Consider the following 16,338-nt stretch of genomic DNA (forward strand, 5'->3'; position numbering starts at 1 on the left):
GGCTAGATATTTCGATCGGTTATACAACACTATCTAAAATATATGAAAATAAAAATTGCTTCTCGCCTAGCATAGCTTATAGCGAGCACTCTTTCAAAACTTATACAAAGAAATTCTGCGCATTACTTCTCGTTTGGCACGTTGATATTTAAATCTTTCTCACCCAGCTCAATAAGTTCAAGGAATTCCAGGACTATTGTGGTGTTAAGCCACGCAAGGTAATTTAAAACTAAGTATCTTGGCACAAGAAATATTTTAACTCGAAGACAGAAGGAAGCAAATGCAAAAGAGATTTGATTTCGGGAGAAATGTTTTGTATAAAATTATTCCCGTAGATGCTAGCAGAACCCCTGATGCCTGGGATCAAAACTCATACTTACTGAATAATAATACTAATAACGGCTAGATATTTCGATCGGTTATACAACACTATGTAAAATATATGAAAATAAAAATTGCTTCTCGCCTAGCATAGCTTATAGCGAGCACTTTGCCGTGAGCCTAACACTTTCAAAACTTATACAAAGAAAAGCTATGTATTATTTCTCGTTTGGCCCGTTGATATTTAAATCTTTCTCACCCAGCTCAATGAGTTTAAGGAATTCCAGGACTATTGTGGTGTTAAGCCACGCAAGGTAATTGAAAACTTAGTATCTTGGCACAAGAAATATTTTAACTCGAAGACAGAAGGAAGAAAATGCAAAAGAGATTTGATGTCGGAAGAAATGTTTTGTATAAAATTATTCCCGTAGGTGCCAGCAGAACCCCTGAGACCTGGGAACAAAACTCACACTTACTGAATCTAGGCTCTGATATGAAGTTTAAACGTTAAGGGATAAAGTAAGCATCTATAAAAATAGCACTAACAAAATTGCCTAGTTTCATTTATGATTTACTGAGTTTTCCACATACATATTTCGGCAACACCAGAACGCAAATTTTGAACCGTTTTACTAAAACCTAACTGCACTATACATTTTATTTCATTGCAATCAACAACATAATGCTAGAACCAAGAGCTTTGTGACCAAAACTAGGTTCACAACGTTTGGTTGGTGAAAGACATAGACTTATCCTATGTCAAAATATAGTACCATTTTTGGTTGCATGCACATATATTTCTTTGGTCAGCTTGAATTAAAGGAAAGTCTTCACTATGTTTAGCAAAATTTCATATGGAAACATCCTAAAATTTTGTATTTTATACTAATAAAATTAAACAAAAATTTGGTCCTTTTTTTCGATGAATTTTGGTCCCAAATGAAAACATGGTGTGGCAACCGTGATGACAGCTGCAGATTTTGAATTTGTATACGTGAATGCGTTAGGCAGTTTTTGCTGGGTACTTATGTAGCTATATATATGTATATTTGTAGTTTGTGCGTTTCTCATAATCATATCCCACTCAGCATTTAGGTGATTAAATTTTGAATTTCCCTACATATCAATACAATTTCATTACTCTTTCTGACTAAATAATGAGTTATCATACAATTGAATAAATGAAATAGTCAAATATGAATACTTTTGATGATGAAAAACTAAAAAGCATTTTTCGATCACTTTTTGGAATAATTTTTGAAGTCCTTTAATGACTAAATTTTAATATTTCATAAAAACCAACAAAAAGAATAATCAAATATGCTTACCTTTGATGATCAAAAACTGAATATAGTTTTTTAATCACATTTTGGAATCATATTTGAATGAAATGTCATATATATTGAAAAGTGTTTACTTTAGGTGATAAAAATGTATAATAATTTTTCAGTCAGCTTTCTGAATCTTTTATGAATATATTTGTTTACTGAATAATGAATTTTATACTTGTTTATATTTTACTTTTCATTAAAAATCTTGTTTTTTTTCTTTACATGCACATATTTTTTCAATCATGAAGCTAAGGAAAAATATATAAAAATTTTATTATTTTTACAAAAGATATTCTTTAAAATGTAAATAATGTAAATGTGACTGAAGATTTCCCCAACCATTTCTCCATCTTGGGCTTCCCAGAAAATACATAATGATTGGACAATACAAAGGTTGTGAGCTATTTGAACCCCAGGTAAGTGAAACTATCTTGACATATGTACCTGGAAACGGCTTCAACATCCCGTATCGTATGCGTATTTTAAGATGCAGACGATAATGCTGATGTTGGATGTTGTAGTCACAGGTGTATATCGGTCAAGTTTGTTTGCGAGGTAGCTGTGGTTCGAATAGCTCACTTTCGCATGTTTTCTTCCCCTGATGAAGATTATTATGTAGTTTCCTATTTTGAATGAGATATGAAGAATAAATGCATTATAATGGCATTCAAAAATCTCAACCAAAACGATTGAAATATATACACGAAAATGATCAGAAAATGACTGTGAAAAGTAGTCAAATATTACTCTAAAACTATTAAAGCTCAATTTTACAATGATATCAAATATAAATAAAAAGCTTTTCGAAATAGGAATCATAAATTATTATTCAAGAATAATCACATTTATGGTACATTTTTCTCCCGACGATACGTTAATTTTCGAACAGAAAATGTTTTTAAATGTGAACGTTTTTAGTCATCTTGGGGTATGATATTTAAACATTTTTTTATCAAAATTTTCAAAAAAGCTGGCTGGGATGCGTGTATATGTGTAGCAACTCCTTGGCAGATGACTACAAGTGTGCGCGCGTAATATCTCCTCGTGCCGTATATATATGGATGTAAATCAGGGCTATTCATTTCATAGCACAATTGTGCCCTCTCAATTCACACGCATATGATTCGCTCTGTCATCGTTAATTGTGTTAGCCGTCGCTTGGCACCACTGATGACCTGATACGAAACTTTCATTCTCTCTCAATTTGTTTCCAGGAAAGGGGTTTGAAACCAGCTGTCTGTTCATTCAATTGTAAATAAAAGTTCATTCGTTTCCAAGAATGGGGTCTGAAGTAAGATGGCTATAGATTTGCCTAAAATACGCAAAAAAAATTCTCCAAGAAATCCGTTCGGTTTCATTATTTTCAAATAAATCAGCAAGTAAGCTGATAAAAACTTATTAAAATTTATAAAAAAGGTAAAGTTTTGTAGAAATATTTTGTGGTAGATAAGTGAAAAAATATGAAATAATATATTTCAATTGCGTTGCTTTGCTTTGTTGCTCTGGCACCGCCATAAGATAACAATAAGCGACTAGTCCCTTTTTTCACTTTGATGCGACCAAAACGTTTATGTAAATACATATGTATATCCACATACAATAAAAAACGCAAAAAATGTATAAGAAATTACGAAATTATATCACTTGGTGAACTATCTGCGTTGTCGTCCGCAAAAGGCTGTTAATTAAACATGTTGCGTTAACCTATACGTATACCTGCAATTTATCTCAGCTGTCAAAAATAGAATGTCACAACGCTCCTCAAAAACATGGCCTTTATGCATACATTTACATCAATGCGAAGACTAAGAACCCTACAAGAATACTGACTATCATATGACTATCATCTGATTGTCAGCAATGTCAACCTAACGATCAGCGCCTCATACAAACTTTCTATCACGAACTTAAGGGGACTTGCGCAAATGTGATGTAAACAACCGTGTACGTGTGAGTTTTTGTCTCCTTCTTGTACACCAACATGGCCTACTGATTAAGTATATAGCCGTACTGCTCACTCTCAATCCTTTTCCTGGATCAGTGCTGAGACTCTAACTATCAAAAAGTGTCATAAATGATAGTTTACTGTAGATATCAGGTTTGACTGTTATACTATCATAACTGACCATTGTTGTATTCCGCCAAAAATGAAACAATGCTTTTTGCTTTTTATTTACTTTATTTCATTACGTTTTTAATTTTGTACGTGATATAAGCATACGTGTTTTTTATTTGTTGAAAATAAATATTTTTATAAGAATTCGAGTTCAGATTGTTCAATTTAAATTCAGAAATTCATGCGGAAACACCTTTAAAAATGAATCACCACTAAACACTATTATTTTTCGGGTATCAAATTTTAGAGTGCGCACCATACATTCCGACAGCTTTTGGTGTTTTTTAATATTATTTTCGATTTTTTTCTTTTAGCATGGAGCTTTGAAATGCTCTCTTTTTCATTTTTTAAACTTATTTTTATATGGTTTTCTTCGGTTGAAAATGGCGGAATTTAAAAAATAACAAAACAACCGTGATAATCATTTGATTGTCATTTGACAGTCAGTAGTGACAATATGATTAAATCGGATAAACTGTTCTCACATACATAAAATTCCGTTGAGAATTATGTATCTGTCTCACATGCATAATGGTATCTGCTGTACGTTCTTTTGTTCTGTACCAGGTGTCCGAAGCTTTCCCAGTTTGAGTCCTTTTTCATGATTATAGGCTGTCGTTGGGAACATGCGGACATGCGTGAGCGAAAAAAGGAACATACATAAATTTGAGTATCAATGTTTACGTCATCGCAGGATCAGCATTGTCAATTACAAGTGTGAGTGTATTAGTAAAACTATCAGCGTTTCTTGTAGGGAAGCTGACTTTTTCCCCAATCGAAAGTTGCTACCAAAACCCGTTTCGTGTGCAGCCCTTCGCTGAAAGGTGTTGTCACTGATAAATTTTCCACGGGTGAAAAATAGTTATTTTTTTCTTCGGATTTGTAATACTGACAAAAATTCGAGTTTTTTGATATTCCGTTTGACAATCTTGAGTAAATTTTCGGTGAAAATCATAAATTAAACCTTTACCATCTAAAATACCCCAAAGTTTTTCTGAAATGCCCAAATTTGATTTTGAGCATTATGGCATCTATGGCCAACGTTATAAAAAATGCACATTTTCACGTGCTTTCAGAGAGCGAGAAGTTTCATATCAGGTCATCAGTGCTTGGCACTTGGCGTAGCAACATCGGTGATGGGTGTTGGCTGATCGGTATCAAAATAAGTATGAACAATTATGCGCGATACATATGCTTATTGTTAGCTCGTTGCTTGCTAGTAAGCACTGATGACCTGATATGAAACTTCTCGCTCTCTGAGAGCGCGTGAAAATGTGCATTTTTTATAACATTGATCATAGATGACATCATCCTCAAAATCAAATTTGGACATTTCGGAATAACTTTGGGGTATTTTACATGGTAAAGGTTTAATTTATGATTTTCACCGAGAATTTACTCAAGATTGTCAAATGGGATATCAAAAAACTCGAATTTTTTCAGGATTAAAAATCCGAAGAAAAAAATAACTCTTTTTCACCCGTGGAAAATTTATCAGTGACAACACCTTTCATCGAAGGGCTGCACACGAAACGGGTTTTCGATTGGTGAAAAAGTCAGCTTCTTAGTCTTCGCACTGATGTAAATGGATGCATAAAGGCCATGTTTTTGTGGAGCGTTGCGACATTCCATTTTTGACAGCTGAGATAAATTGTAGGTATACGTACAGGTTAACGCAATATATTTAATTAACAGCCTTTTGCAGACAACAACGCAGATACTTCACCAAGTGATTTAATTTCGTAATTTCTTATACATTTTTTGCGTTTTTTATTGTATGTGGATATACATATGTGTGTACATAAACGTTTTGGTCGCATCAAAGTGAAAAAGGGGCTATCCGTTCATTGTTACCTTATAGCGCTGCCAGATCAACAAAGCAAAGCAACGCAATCGAAATATATTATTTCATATTTTTTCACTTATCTACCATAAAATATTTCTACAAAAATTTGCCTTTTTTATAAATTTTAATAAGTTTTTATCCGCTTAATTGCTGATTTGTTTGAAAATAATGAATCCGAACGGTTTTCTTGGAGTTTTGTTTTTTTTTTTGCTTATTTCAGGCAACACTATAGCCAGCTGATCTTCAAGACCCATTCTTGGAAACGAATGAACTTTTGTTTACAATCAAATGAACTTCAAGACCCATTCCTGGAAACGAATTGAGAGAGAATGAATGTTTCGTATCAGGCATGGTTCAATTATGTACAGGTTGGCTCATCTCATCAGCTGATTTTATTTATGTTATTGCATGGTCGAAGGGATTGTCAAAAGGAGATGGCAAACTCAAAATGAAACCAACCCATTGCCAACATTTTACTTACACATCCAAAAAAGCTAAGTTTTATGTTTCCATTCCATACCATTCGCACCAACACCAATACACAGATTTTGACAATTTGAACAGACATATTTTGTTGCTTTACAGATGAGCCAACCTGTATATAGTTGAACCATGGTATCAGGTCATCAGTGCTAGTAAGCGACTAAATGAAAAATCAATTCACCCGCACGATCATCGCGACGATAGCGCTCTCACTATAACAGGTGCACTTTCAGTTTTAAATAGCCCTGGTGTAAATGATGATTGATGTGTTTATGTACACATTTTGGCTCGCTTCAATGTTTTTGTGTTGGGAGTTTATTACTAGTATAGTACAGGTCTACAAGTAGGATATGTAGCAGCACGCACATACACAGCCACGCTCACCTGATAAAATGCTTGTTCTTGTACGTTTTTTTTTTTTTTTGTGGATGCTATTTGTCACTGTTGTACTTCTTAGGTCCCAGAAAAGTTTATTAGCTGCTAACGAAAACTGCGTAAAATTTTTATCGTAAAATTACAAAGAAATATCCTTAGTTACTTTCAAACGAGCACTTAATTGCATCTTTCTTTAAAATCCATATATTTTGGACAATTTTAATTAACAAATTGTGATACTTTTTTACCGGGGACGATTGCTAAAACACGACCAAAACCGTCGGGGGAGGTATTAATAGAAGCGTTTTTGCCTCGCTTCCAATAATTCGAATACTTTTTCACCTTTGGACTATTGATAATAGGACAAAACGCGTATTTTCATTTCTCTTTCCACATTTTTGGACGGGTTATTACAGGCGACCTCGGTTTCAATTGTTTTCGCGGAGAACTTTTGAACGGGTAGAAAAACTTAGCACCCGTGTTTGTATTCTTAATACGGGAATGACTACGCGTCCTCAGATACCCCGATTCAAGGCTTTTGTATAATTTTCTGTAGGACCCATACAGGTGCACTACATTTTATAATAAATTCGCTCAAAAAATTTACTATCACAGCAACCCATATCTGATATTCCGCTCCTTTTTTTGTTTCCCTGTTTCGTTTTCCACGACAGCAACCCCCGTAATTTTGACACTTCGTTCAATGTCAAACACATGTTCCACTGAGTTCCACAATAGTTTGACACTGACCGATGTGTCAAACGGCAGTGTGTTAGAAAGAGAAAGAAATTCTTTCCTTCTCATACATATCATTCTTGTAAACCTGTACTATGATTACTAGTGATGGCAATATTCGTCACAATATGTTTTATTTTATTTTCTTGAAAATAATGCAGTATTAGAATCTTACCTTTGAGTCCATTTAGAGAACCACACTTGAGTACAAGTTGAGAACTATCTTTTTCTCAACTTAAGTAACAGCATATTTTGCTGTATAAAACATTCCCTTTTTGGTTGAAAACGCTTTGATTCCCAAGTTGCTAGTTATCAACATGAGCTCTAATGGTACTCAAGCCAAAATGCTTGTTGGTTATATTCTACGCCGTTGCGAACGAACCCAAATAAATGATAGGTTAATTAGAGTTTAACAGAGCTAGATCGCCCGTTTAAGCTCAACCTAAGCTTCAGTTAAATTATACTGAAAAACTGCATAATAAGTTTAAGCATAGTTTAACTGACAATCTGAGGGCCTAAGGAATGAAGTATACTCTATCGTTTATTGCCACACAAGGTGAACAATGCTTTAACTCAGGACTATGATTATGCTCCAATGTTTCATCGGCATACAAGCAAAATAAATAAAAACAAGTAAGGACGGGACAGTCTTCGGCTATGCCGAAGGCTTCATACCTTTCATGAATGGGGCTGAACAATAATCTTATCCCGTTCGTAATCTCCGAATAATCGGATGTATAAGATAAGAAATATCTAGTGAACAGATCTACATACCTAAACGATTTTTAAGATAAATATAAAATAAAAAATAGGTAGGTACTTTGTGTGAGGATGCAAAGTTTCAGGTTTTTTGTGGTCTGCGTGTAAAAACTATGACTACGAATCTCGTATTTCAACAATATATGACGTAAACGTAACTTTTTGATGAAATGTTATGAATTTTGAAGCTTCTAGCTGTAAAAAATGGGCAAAAAATACAGTTTATATGGGGTATATAATATATGTACCACCGACCTCTATGATTTTTTCAGACACCAATATATGCTATATACGTAAGCATTTGGTGAAATTTGAAGCTTCTAACTGTTAAAACGGGGCAGAAATTGCGCAAAGTTTCTTATCTGAACAATCGGTTGTATGAGATATATACTATATATACCACCGATCTCAATGATATTTTCAGACAACAATATATACTATACACGTAAACATTTGGTGAAATTTGAACATATCTAAACGATTTTTAAGATAAATATAAAATAAAAAATAGGTAGGTACTTTGTGTGAGGATGCAAAGCTTCACGTTTTTTGTGGTCTGCATGTAAAAACTATGACTACGAATCACGTATTTAAAAAATATATGAAGTAAACGTAACTATTTGATGAAATTTGATGAATTTTGAAGCTTCTATCCGTAAAAAAGGGGCAAAAATGACAGTTTATATGAAGTATATAATATATATACCACCGATCTCTATGATTTTTTCAAACAGGAATATATGCTATATACGTAAGCATTTGGTGAAATTTGAAGCTTCTGGCTGTTAAAACGGGGCAGAAATTGCGCAAAGTTTCTTATCTGAACAATCGGTTGTATGAGATATATACTATGTATACCACCGATCTCAATGATTTTTACAGACATCAATATATGCTATACACGTAAGCAATTCGTGAAATTTGAAGCTTCTCGCTGTTAAAATGGGGCCGAAATCGCAAAAAACAATATATATATACTATATATATTTACTATATATACCATCATATATATATTATATATATCACCAGTTTTTTTACACAACAATGTATACTATATACGTAAGCAATCGGTGAAATTTGAAGCTTATAGCTGTTAAAATGGGGTAGAAATTGCGAAAAGTTTCTTATCTGAACAATCGGTTGTATGAGATATATACTATATATACAACCGAACTCCGATTTTTTCAGACAACAATATATGCCATATACGTAAGAGTTCGGTGAAATTTGAAGCTTCTAGCTGTTAAAATGGGGCTAAAATTGCGAAAATATATATATATACTATATATATATACTATATATACCACCATATATATACTATATATACCACCGATCTGTATGATTTTTTCAGACAACAATATATGCTAAATACGTAAGCATTCGTTGAAATTTGAAGCCTCTAGCTCTAAAGATAGGGCAGTAATTACGAAAAGTTTCTTATCTGAACAATCGGTTGTGGGGGATATATACTATATATACGACCGATCTCATCAATTTTTTCAGGCAACAATATGTTCAATATACGAAAGTATATGGTGAAGTTTGAAGCTTCAATCTGTTAAATTGAGTAAGATATTACAAAAATCCTCTTTTTCTGAAAAATCGGTTGTATGGAGGATACATGCTATAGTGGTCCGATCCGGCCGGTTCCGCCAAATGTCTAATCGGACACCCAAATACAACCGCTCACCAAATTTTATCAAGATATCTCAAAAATTGAGGGACTAGTTTGCATACAAACAGACAGACGGACAGACGGACATGGCTAAATCAACTCAGCTCTTCAAACTGATTATTTCGGTATACTTAATGGTGGTTCTATCTATTTTCCTTTAAAGACTTACAATTTTGGGTTTCGTGACGAAATTAATATACCATTTCCTTTTTCTGAAAGGTATAATAACAATACCAACAACAGAAAAAACTGAGTCAAGCTGCAAGAAGTAGGCCTGCAGGATTAGGAATCTTTGATTCTCAACTCGGGGGGATATACATATGCAGTTTCTTATTTAAAAATACAAATATATCTGAGAAGACTTACACTCATATCATTAATCAAAGCATCACAACTTCCCTGAAGTTAACGACCTACCCTCACTTCAGGTCTCGTACACCATGATAAGCGCTTACTTGTACACCACACCTATTATGATATGCTTTATCATGAACTGCAACGGACAAACAATATGTGTAACAATAGAAATGCACTATCGCTAGAATAAGCAATAAAACCCAAAAAGTTTTGTATTAGTAAACAGATAACAACCTACGTATCTCAAAAACATAAAAAAGCACTAAGATAAAATAACTCACATTACGTTATCATGTACACAGGAATAAGAAGGCATGTAAACAATTTGCAATACCCAATGTAATCTCGAAACAAGTAAATATTATAAGTAAAGCATAGAAATAGTATAAATAGATGTAAGACTAAAAATGTAAGACAGTTCTGAAAATAAACGAAGTCTGAAAAGAGCTCTTGCTCATAAATATATCTATAGTATTATTCTAAAACACGGCGCTTAGCTAGGCTAAACTACAATATGTACATAAATGAAATATATATCAAATGAAAGCTTTTCATGAGCATGTTTGCACAAAATTATAAAAATTTAAATTGGTTAATTTGTTCATGAGATATTAGCGTTTAAAGTTTGCTTATTTACCATTACATTGTTTTAGTAGAGTCAAATTCTAATTAGCACAAATTCTAATGGCACGCTACCTCAGCAAGATGGTGTATGCACGCTCATCTCTGGTGAGGGTACTATAAAAATTTGGTCAAAATAGGTGTCACTCTTGAATTTCAAAAATGCACTGCATGAGATGGTCAATGGTTTCAGAGCCAATGTATCTAATACTGTTGACGCACACTTAATTTACGTCAAACATTTCGTACACAGATGGCGCTCGTGCCATTTTTATGTGCTACGACATGTTGCAATGCTTTTGCTGAGTAATAACAGAATTCTTGTGTTTTCAGAGGAAAAAGGTGAGAGATATAATTTTTTGCTAACAAAACACACCTTCCTACTCGGACCAAAGAGGATAAATATAATAAGAGCAGTCACTGGTTATTTTTTAGGCATTTACTCGATGTAAACTGTGAGGTAGTCGCTACTTTTGTTTTATGAGGGACATTTCTGAATTGCCTTCCATTTATCCATGCGGTGTTGTCACTTTATGCAAACGTGTTTTTTGGAAAGAGAATTAAATAATTAATTAAATACAGTCGGAAAAATAAACACAAATATCCCATGAAAATATATAGAAGACATTTATAAACATCTCGCCCAAAAAAAAAGTGGCGACTACCTCACAGTTTACACCGAGTAAATGCCTAAAAAATAACGAGTGACGGCTCTTATTATATTTATCCTCTTTGCTCGGACTCATAACTGGGGGCTCAACCAAACCTTTAAGCCATCACTATCCATTAAAGAAAAGGATAGGAAAAAATGTCACGGGAAGGACTTCCAGCACGAGATCTTTGAAAAAAGTGCTTTTAATTCAAAAAAAAAAAAAATTTTAATTCCTGGAAAATTGGAAAAAATAAAGAATAAGATATACAGATACAACATTCAATCAACGTTATAGTAACATACAACGCATCCTGATACCAGCAGACAGCACATCACACTGGATTCGCGGAGAAAGCGACAAGAAAGCTTCAATCTATCGCGCCCATCGTTGGATATAAACCCCGAAATGACAACACAAGAGATCGCAGGCCTGACAGCACAAGTCTCTGCTCTGACCACAGGACTCACTGAAATCCAACAGAGAATAAGCTCCGTCGCAACATCTAACATCACAGTCACCAACCAATACCAGGACTGTATACCACATATAACCAATGAGTCACAAATCAACTTAGACATTTTCAAAACGTTACCAATATTCACAGGCGACAAGAAAAAATATCGATCACGGAGGAAAAGTTCCCGGACACATGGAAAATATAAAGAATTACTCTACTACACCCATGTACTACACGACATTTTATGCATTTTTTCTAACCTTTTGGGTTTTAATAATAGTTTATTTGTTATTAATATTTTTTATTAATGAGAAAAGAATTATTTATTAATAAAAAAATGGCACTTTAGCCCTCGCACCAATGATCAAGCACAAACCGTTCTTGAATTGAGACCGAAAACTATTAAATCGACCACAAATCGTTCTCGAAGCGTGAGCACGAAAAATCTTACATCAAGGCCAAGCAGTGCTTGAAATGAGCACAGAAGGTTCACACATCAATACCAAGGTGATCATAAAATACGAACGGTGTGCTTGGAAAAACTGTTCTTAAAACAAGCCCATCGGTCACGAGTTAAGAAAAAACGTGATTAACACAGACTTTTGTCAATGAACTTTCTTAATTTTGAACTTGTTTCGTTCATTTTAGAACGATTTTTTCTCGTATGTGGACCGGAGACCTCTGCATGTGTTGCTCGAAGAAATGAAGAGAATACGGCAGGGAAAAAGAACCTTGGCAGAGTTCCATTGCGAAGTCAGCAAGGCACTTAATCTTGCGCTCACTAAAATTGAGATGGGAAGTTCAGGAAATCCATCACCTATGAAAGAATATGCAACCAAGGACGCTATAAGGACATTCATTCTTGGTCTGAACAGCAAATATACCAGCGGCACTCTATATAGACACAATCCAAAGAACTTAGACCCCGCTTAAGCTATCGCAAGTACGATATACCACGATAACGTGAACTCACAATTCGACGTTCCGCAATATAATAAGCACAGACAATATAATATTACACTGCAGTACCAAAACCAAGGCAGAAGATAACACGAGGTACCACAAAGTCCCCAGCGGGTTAGAGGGTCAGAATATACCCGCGGTAGGTATGCCTGTCCTAAGAGGCGACTAAAATACCAGATTCAAGGGGCTGTGTAGCGCAACCTTTCAGGTTGCCAGCGCAATATATAGCTTCTCCAAACCCAATTGTCAACCTCACCTATCCGCGGCGAATCCTGTTTCACTAACAGACAAGGCTCTGGCGATCCCAAGCTCCTCATGGAACTTGGGGGTGGGAGGGAGGGATGGCCTGAAGGTTTAATGTGGTCATATAAATCGTTCCCGAGATGGTCGGGCTAGCACCTTAATGGTGCTGTGTTACCGGAGCGTACCCGATTTGTATCCAGCAAAGGACCATCACATCGATAACACTCCCCAAAGCCTTCGGGGAGTAACCTTATCGCTACAACAACAACAACAACAACAGGTACCACAAAAGTAAAGACCCAGTGTACAGGTGCAATACAACCAAACTGCACCCAGTCAACAGCACGAACCAATGGACGTAGATCCATCACAGCAGTACACGAGATCCGGAAATTATAGTAGGAATCATTTTGCTCCACAACAAAACAGCTATGACTGCCAAATGCAAGGGCTACCTCCAAATAATCAATTTCGTGGAGATCCTCAAAAAAGAGACCGAAATTCTTCATCTCGTAACTACAACACACAACAGAAGGTACAAGGTGTAAATCGAACACATGAGGAAGAATTACAATCACTTTGACCAGAATATGAAAATGATGAATATGAAACATTTGCCGTGTCTGCAAAGCCACTGCAGGGATATAGGCAAACTAATTAACATCCTGATTGACACTGGAGCAACAAACAGTTACATAAGTAAAAAATGCAACATGGGTAAGTCTATTCCCATTAAACCTGTAAAAGTGAAAACTTTTCACGGTTACTCAATAACAAAATCAAAAAAAATTGTAACACTATTAGAACATAATCTCACATTTTTTGAAACAGATGCATTAGAAGAATTTGATATGCTTCTGGGTGAACAGGGACTTAGAAAAATAAAAGCAGAGATCGACCTTTTCGAGTATAAGCTCAGTTATAAATATAGGGCCAAGAAAGAAAGTGGATCTGTGCAAAAAATAAATTATACAGTTAATAGTGAAAAGTATATTGCAAAAATCGAAGAAATTATGCAAAAAAACTAAATCACAAACGAAGTGCTACCTTATACTACCGCGATACAAGCTACCATTACAACGAAATCCCAAGATCCTATTTGGACCAAGCAGTATCCGTACCCTACGTCCGATAACGACTTCATTAACACAGAATCCAAGAAACTTAAAAAAAAAGAAATAATTCAATCAAGCAAAAGTCCGTACAACTCTCCAATTTGGACTTAGTGACTGTCCGAGGTACCGATGAACAAGGGAAACCTAAGCGCAGAATGGTCGTAGACTTTCAGAAGCTAAACGCTCAAACTATCACAAAGAGATACCCCATACCTGATCTGGCTATGACCTTACAGAATCCAGGTAATGCGAAGGTATTAACATCCTTAGATTCAAAGTCTAGTTTCCATCAGATCCTTATCAAGGAATCCGACAGGGAAAAAACAGCCTTTAGTGTAAATGGACCTAAGTACGAATTCCTTTGTATGCCATTCGGCTTGAAAAATGCCCCATCCATCTTTCAAAGATGTGTGGATAATATCCTTAGACCATATATCGGGAAGTTCGCATACGTTTATATAGATGATGTTCTCATTTATTCTTCCTCTCCCGATGAACATATCCACATAATCATAAACGCGATTCACCAGGCCAACATGAAAATCTCCAACGAGAAATCCCACTTTTTCCAAGACTCCGTGGAATACTTAGGGTATATAATTAAATACCACAGTATCACATTTGACCCTGCAAAAGTACAGACAATCAAAAATTTCCCTATTCCCACAACACTGAAAGAACTCAGTTCCTTCCTAGGTCTCGCTAGTTATTATAGAAAATGTATACAGAATTTTGCTGCCATCGTCAAACATATCATTAATTTCCTCAGAGGAGAGAACGGTGGCATATCAAAAATCAAAGCGCAAAAAAAAGCACCTTAGACGAACTTACACTAGAAGCACTGAAGAAAAAGAGGAACTGCAAACCCAGGTTGAACTCTTCCAACCACATTTTCAGATGCTAGCAACAACGCTATAGGAGCCGTATTATCTCAAAACCAAAAACCCATATCATTTATTTCACGAACGCTCAGCGAAACAGAACATAATTACTCCACGAATGAGAACGAGCTAATCGCAATTGTTGGTCACTACAGAAACTACGTAATTACTTGTATGGTATACTGATTTAACAATTTACACTGACCATCAATATTCAATATTCTCCATATCAGAAAATAATCCCAATAAAAAATTAAAAAGATGGAAAACTTCATTGAAGAATATGGTGCAAAACTCATTTACAAACCTGGACATCAGAACGTTGTCGCTGATGTACTTTCTCGCCAGTAAATAAACAACGCTGCAAACTCTGATAACTCCCAACACTCAGCCAGAAAAACTCAAAGGAGTAAAACAAACATTAAACTCATTTAGAGATCAAATTATCGAAAACAGTCTGATGAGAACCCTGTCGAAATATTCTCACAAAATATAGTTTCTAACAGCCGTCATACGCTTTTTATACCTTTTATGAAAATGAAATGGTATATTAATTTCGTAACGAAACCCAAAATTGTAAGTCCTTAAAGGAAAATAGATAGACCTACCATTAAGTATACCGAAATAATCAGGATGAAGAGCTGAGTTGATTTAGCCATGTCCGTCTGTCCGTCTGTCTGTTTGTATGCAAACTAGTCCCTAAATTTTTGAGATATCTTGATAAAATTTGGTGAGCGGGTGTATTTGGGTGTCCGATTACACATTTGTCCGAACCGGCCGGATCGGACCACCATAGCATGTATCCTCCATACAACCGATTTTTCAGAAAAAGAGGATTTTTGTCATATCTTCCTCAATTTAAGAGATTGAAGCTTCAAACTTCACCATATACTTTCGTATATTGCACATATTGTTGTCTGAAAAAATTGATGAGATCGGTCGTATATATAGTATATATCCCCCACAACCGATTGTTCGGATAAGAAACTTTTCGTAATTACTGCCCTATTTTAAGAGCTAGAGGCTTCAAATTTCAAAAAATGCAACATATATTGTTGCCTGAAAAAATCATAAAGATCGGTGGTATATATAGTATATATGTATATGGTGGTATATATAGTATATATATACATTTTCGCAATTTCAGCCCCCTTTTTAACAGCTAGAAGCTTCAAATTTCAGCGAATGCTTACGTATATAGCATATATGGTTGTCTGAAAAAACATAGAGATCGGTTGTATTGCTTACGTATATAGTATACATTGTTGTGTAAAAAAACCGGTGATATATATAATATATATATGATGGTATATATAGTATATATATATATTTTTTTTTTGCAATTTCAGCTCCATTTTAACAGCTAGAAGCTTCAAATTTCACCAAATGCTTACGTGTGTAGCATAT

At 34.9% G+C, this 16,338-nt stretch overlaps 1 protein-coding gene across 3 annotated transcripts in view; it reads right to left on the reverse strand.

Moving 5' to 3' along the window:
- Gpo1 (glycerophosphate oxidase 1) overlaps positions 1 to 16,338 on the reverse strand; it is a 350,155-nt gene that overhangs the window by 123,181 nt on the left and 210,636 nt on the right. The gene's annotated exons all lie outside the window — the stretch shown is intronic.

Source organism: Eurosta solidaginis, chromosome 3 (genome assembly GCF_040869045.1).
Source record: "Eurosta solidaginis isolate ZX-2024a chromosome 3, ASM4086904v1, whole genome shotgun sequence".
NCBI classification, from domain to species: Eukaryota; Metazoa; Arthropoda; class Insecta; order Diptera; family Tephritidae; genus Eurosta; species Eurosta solidaginis.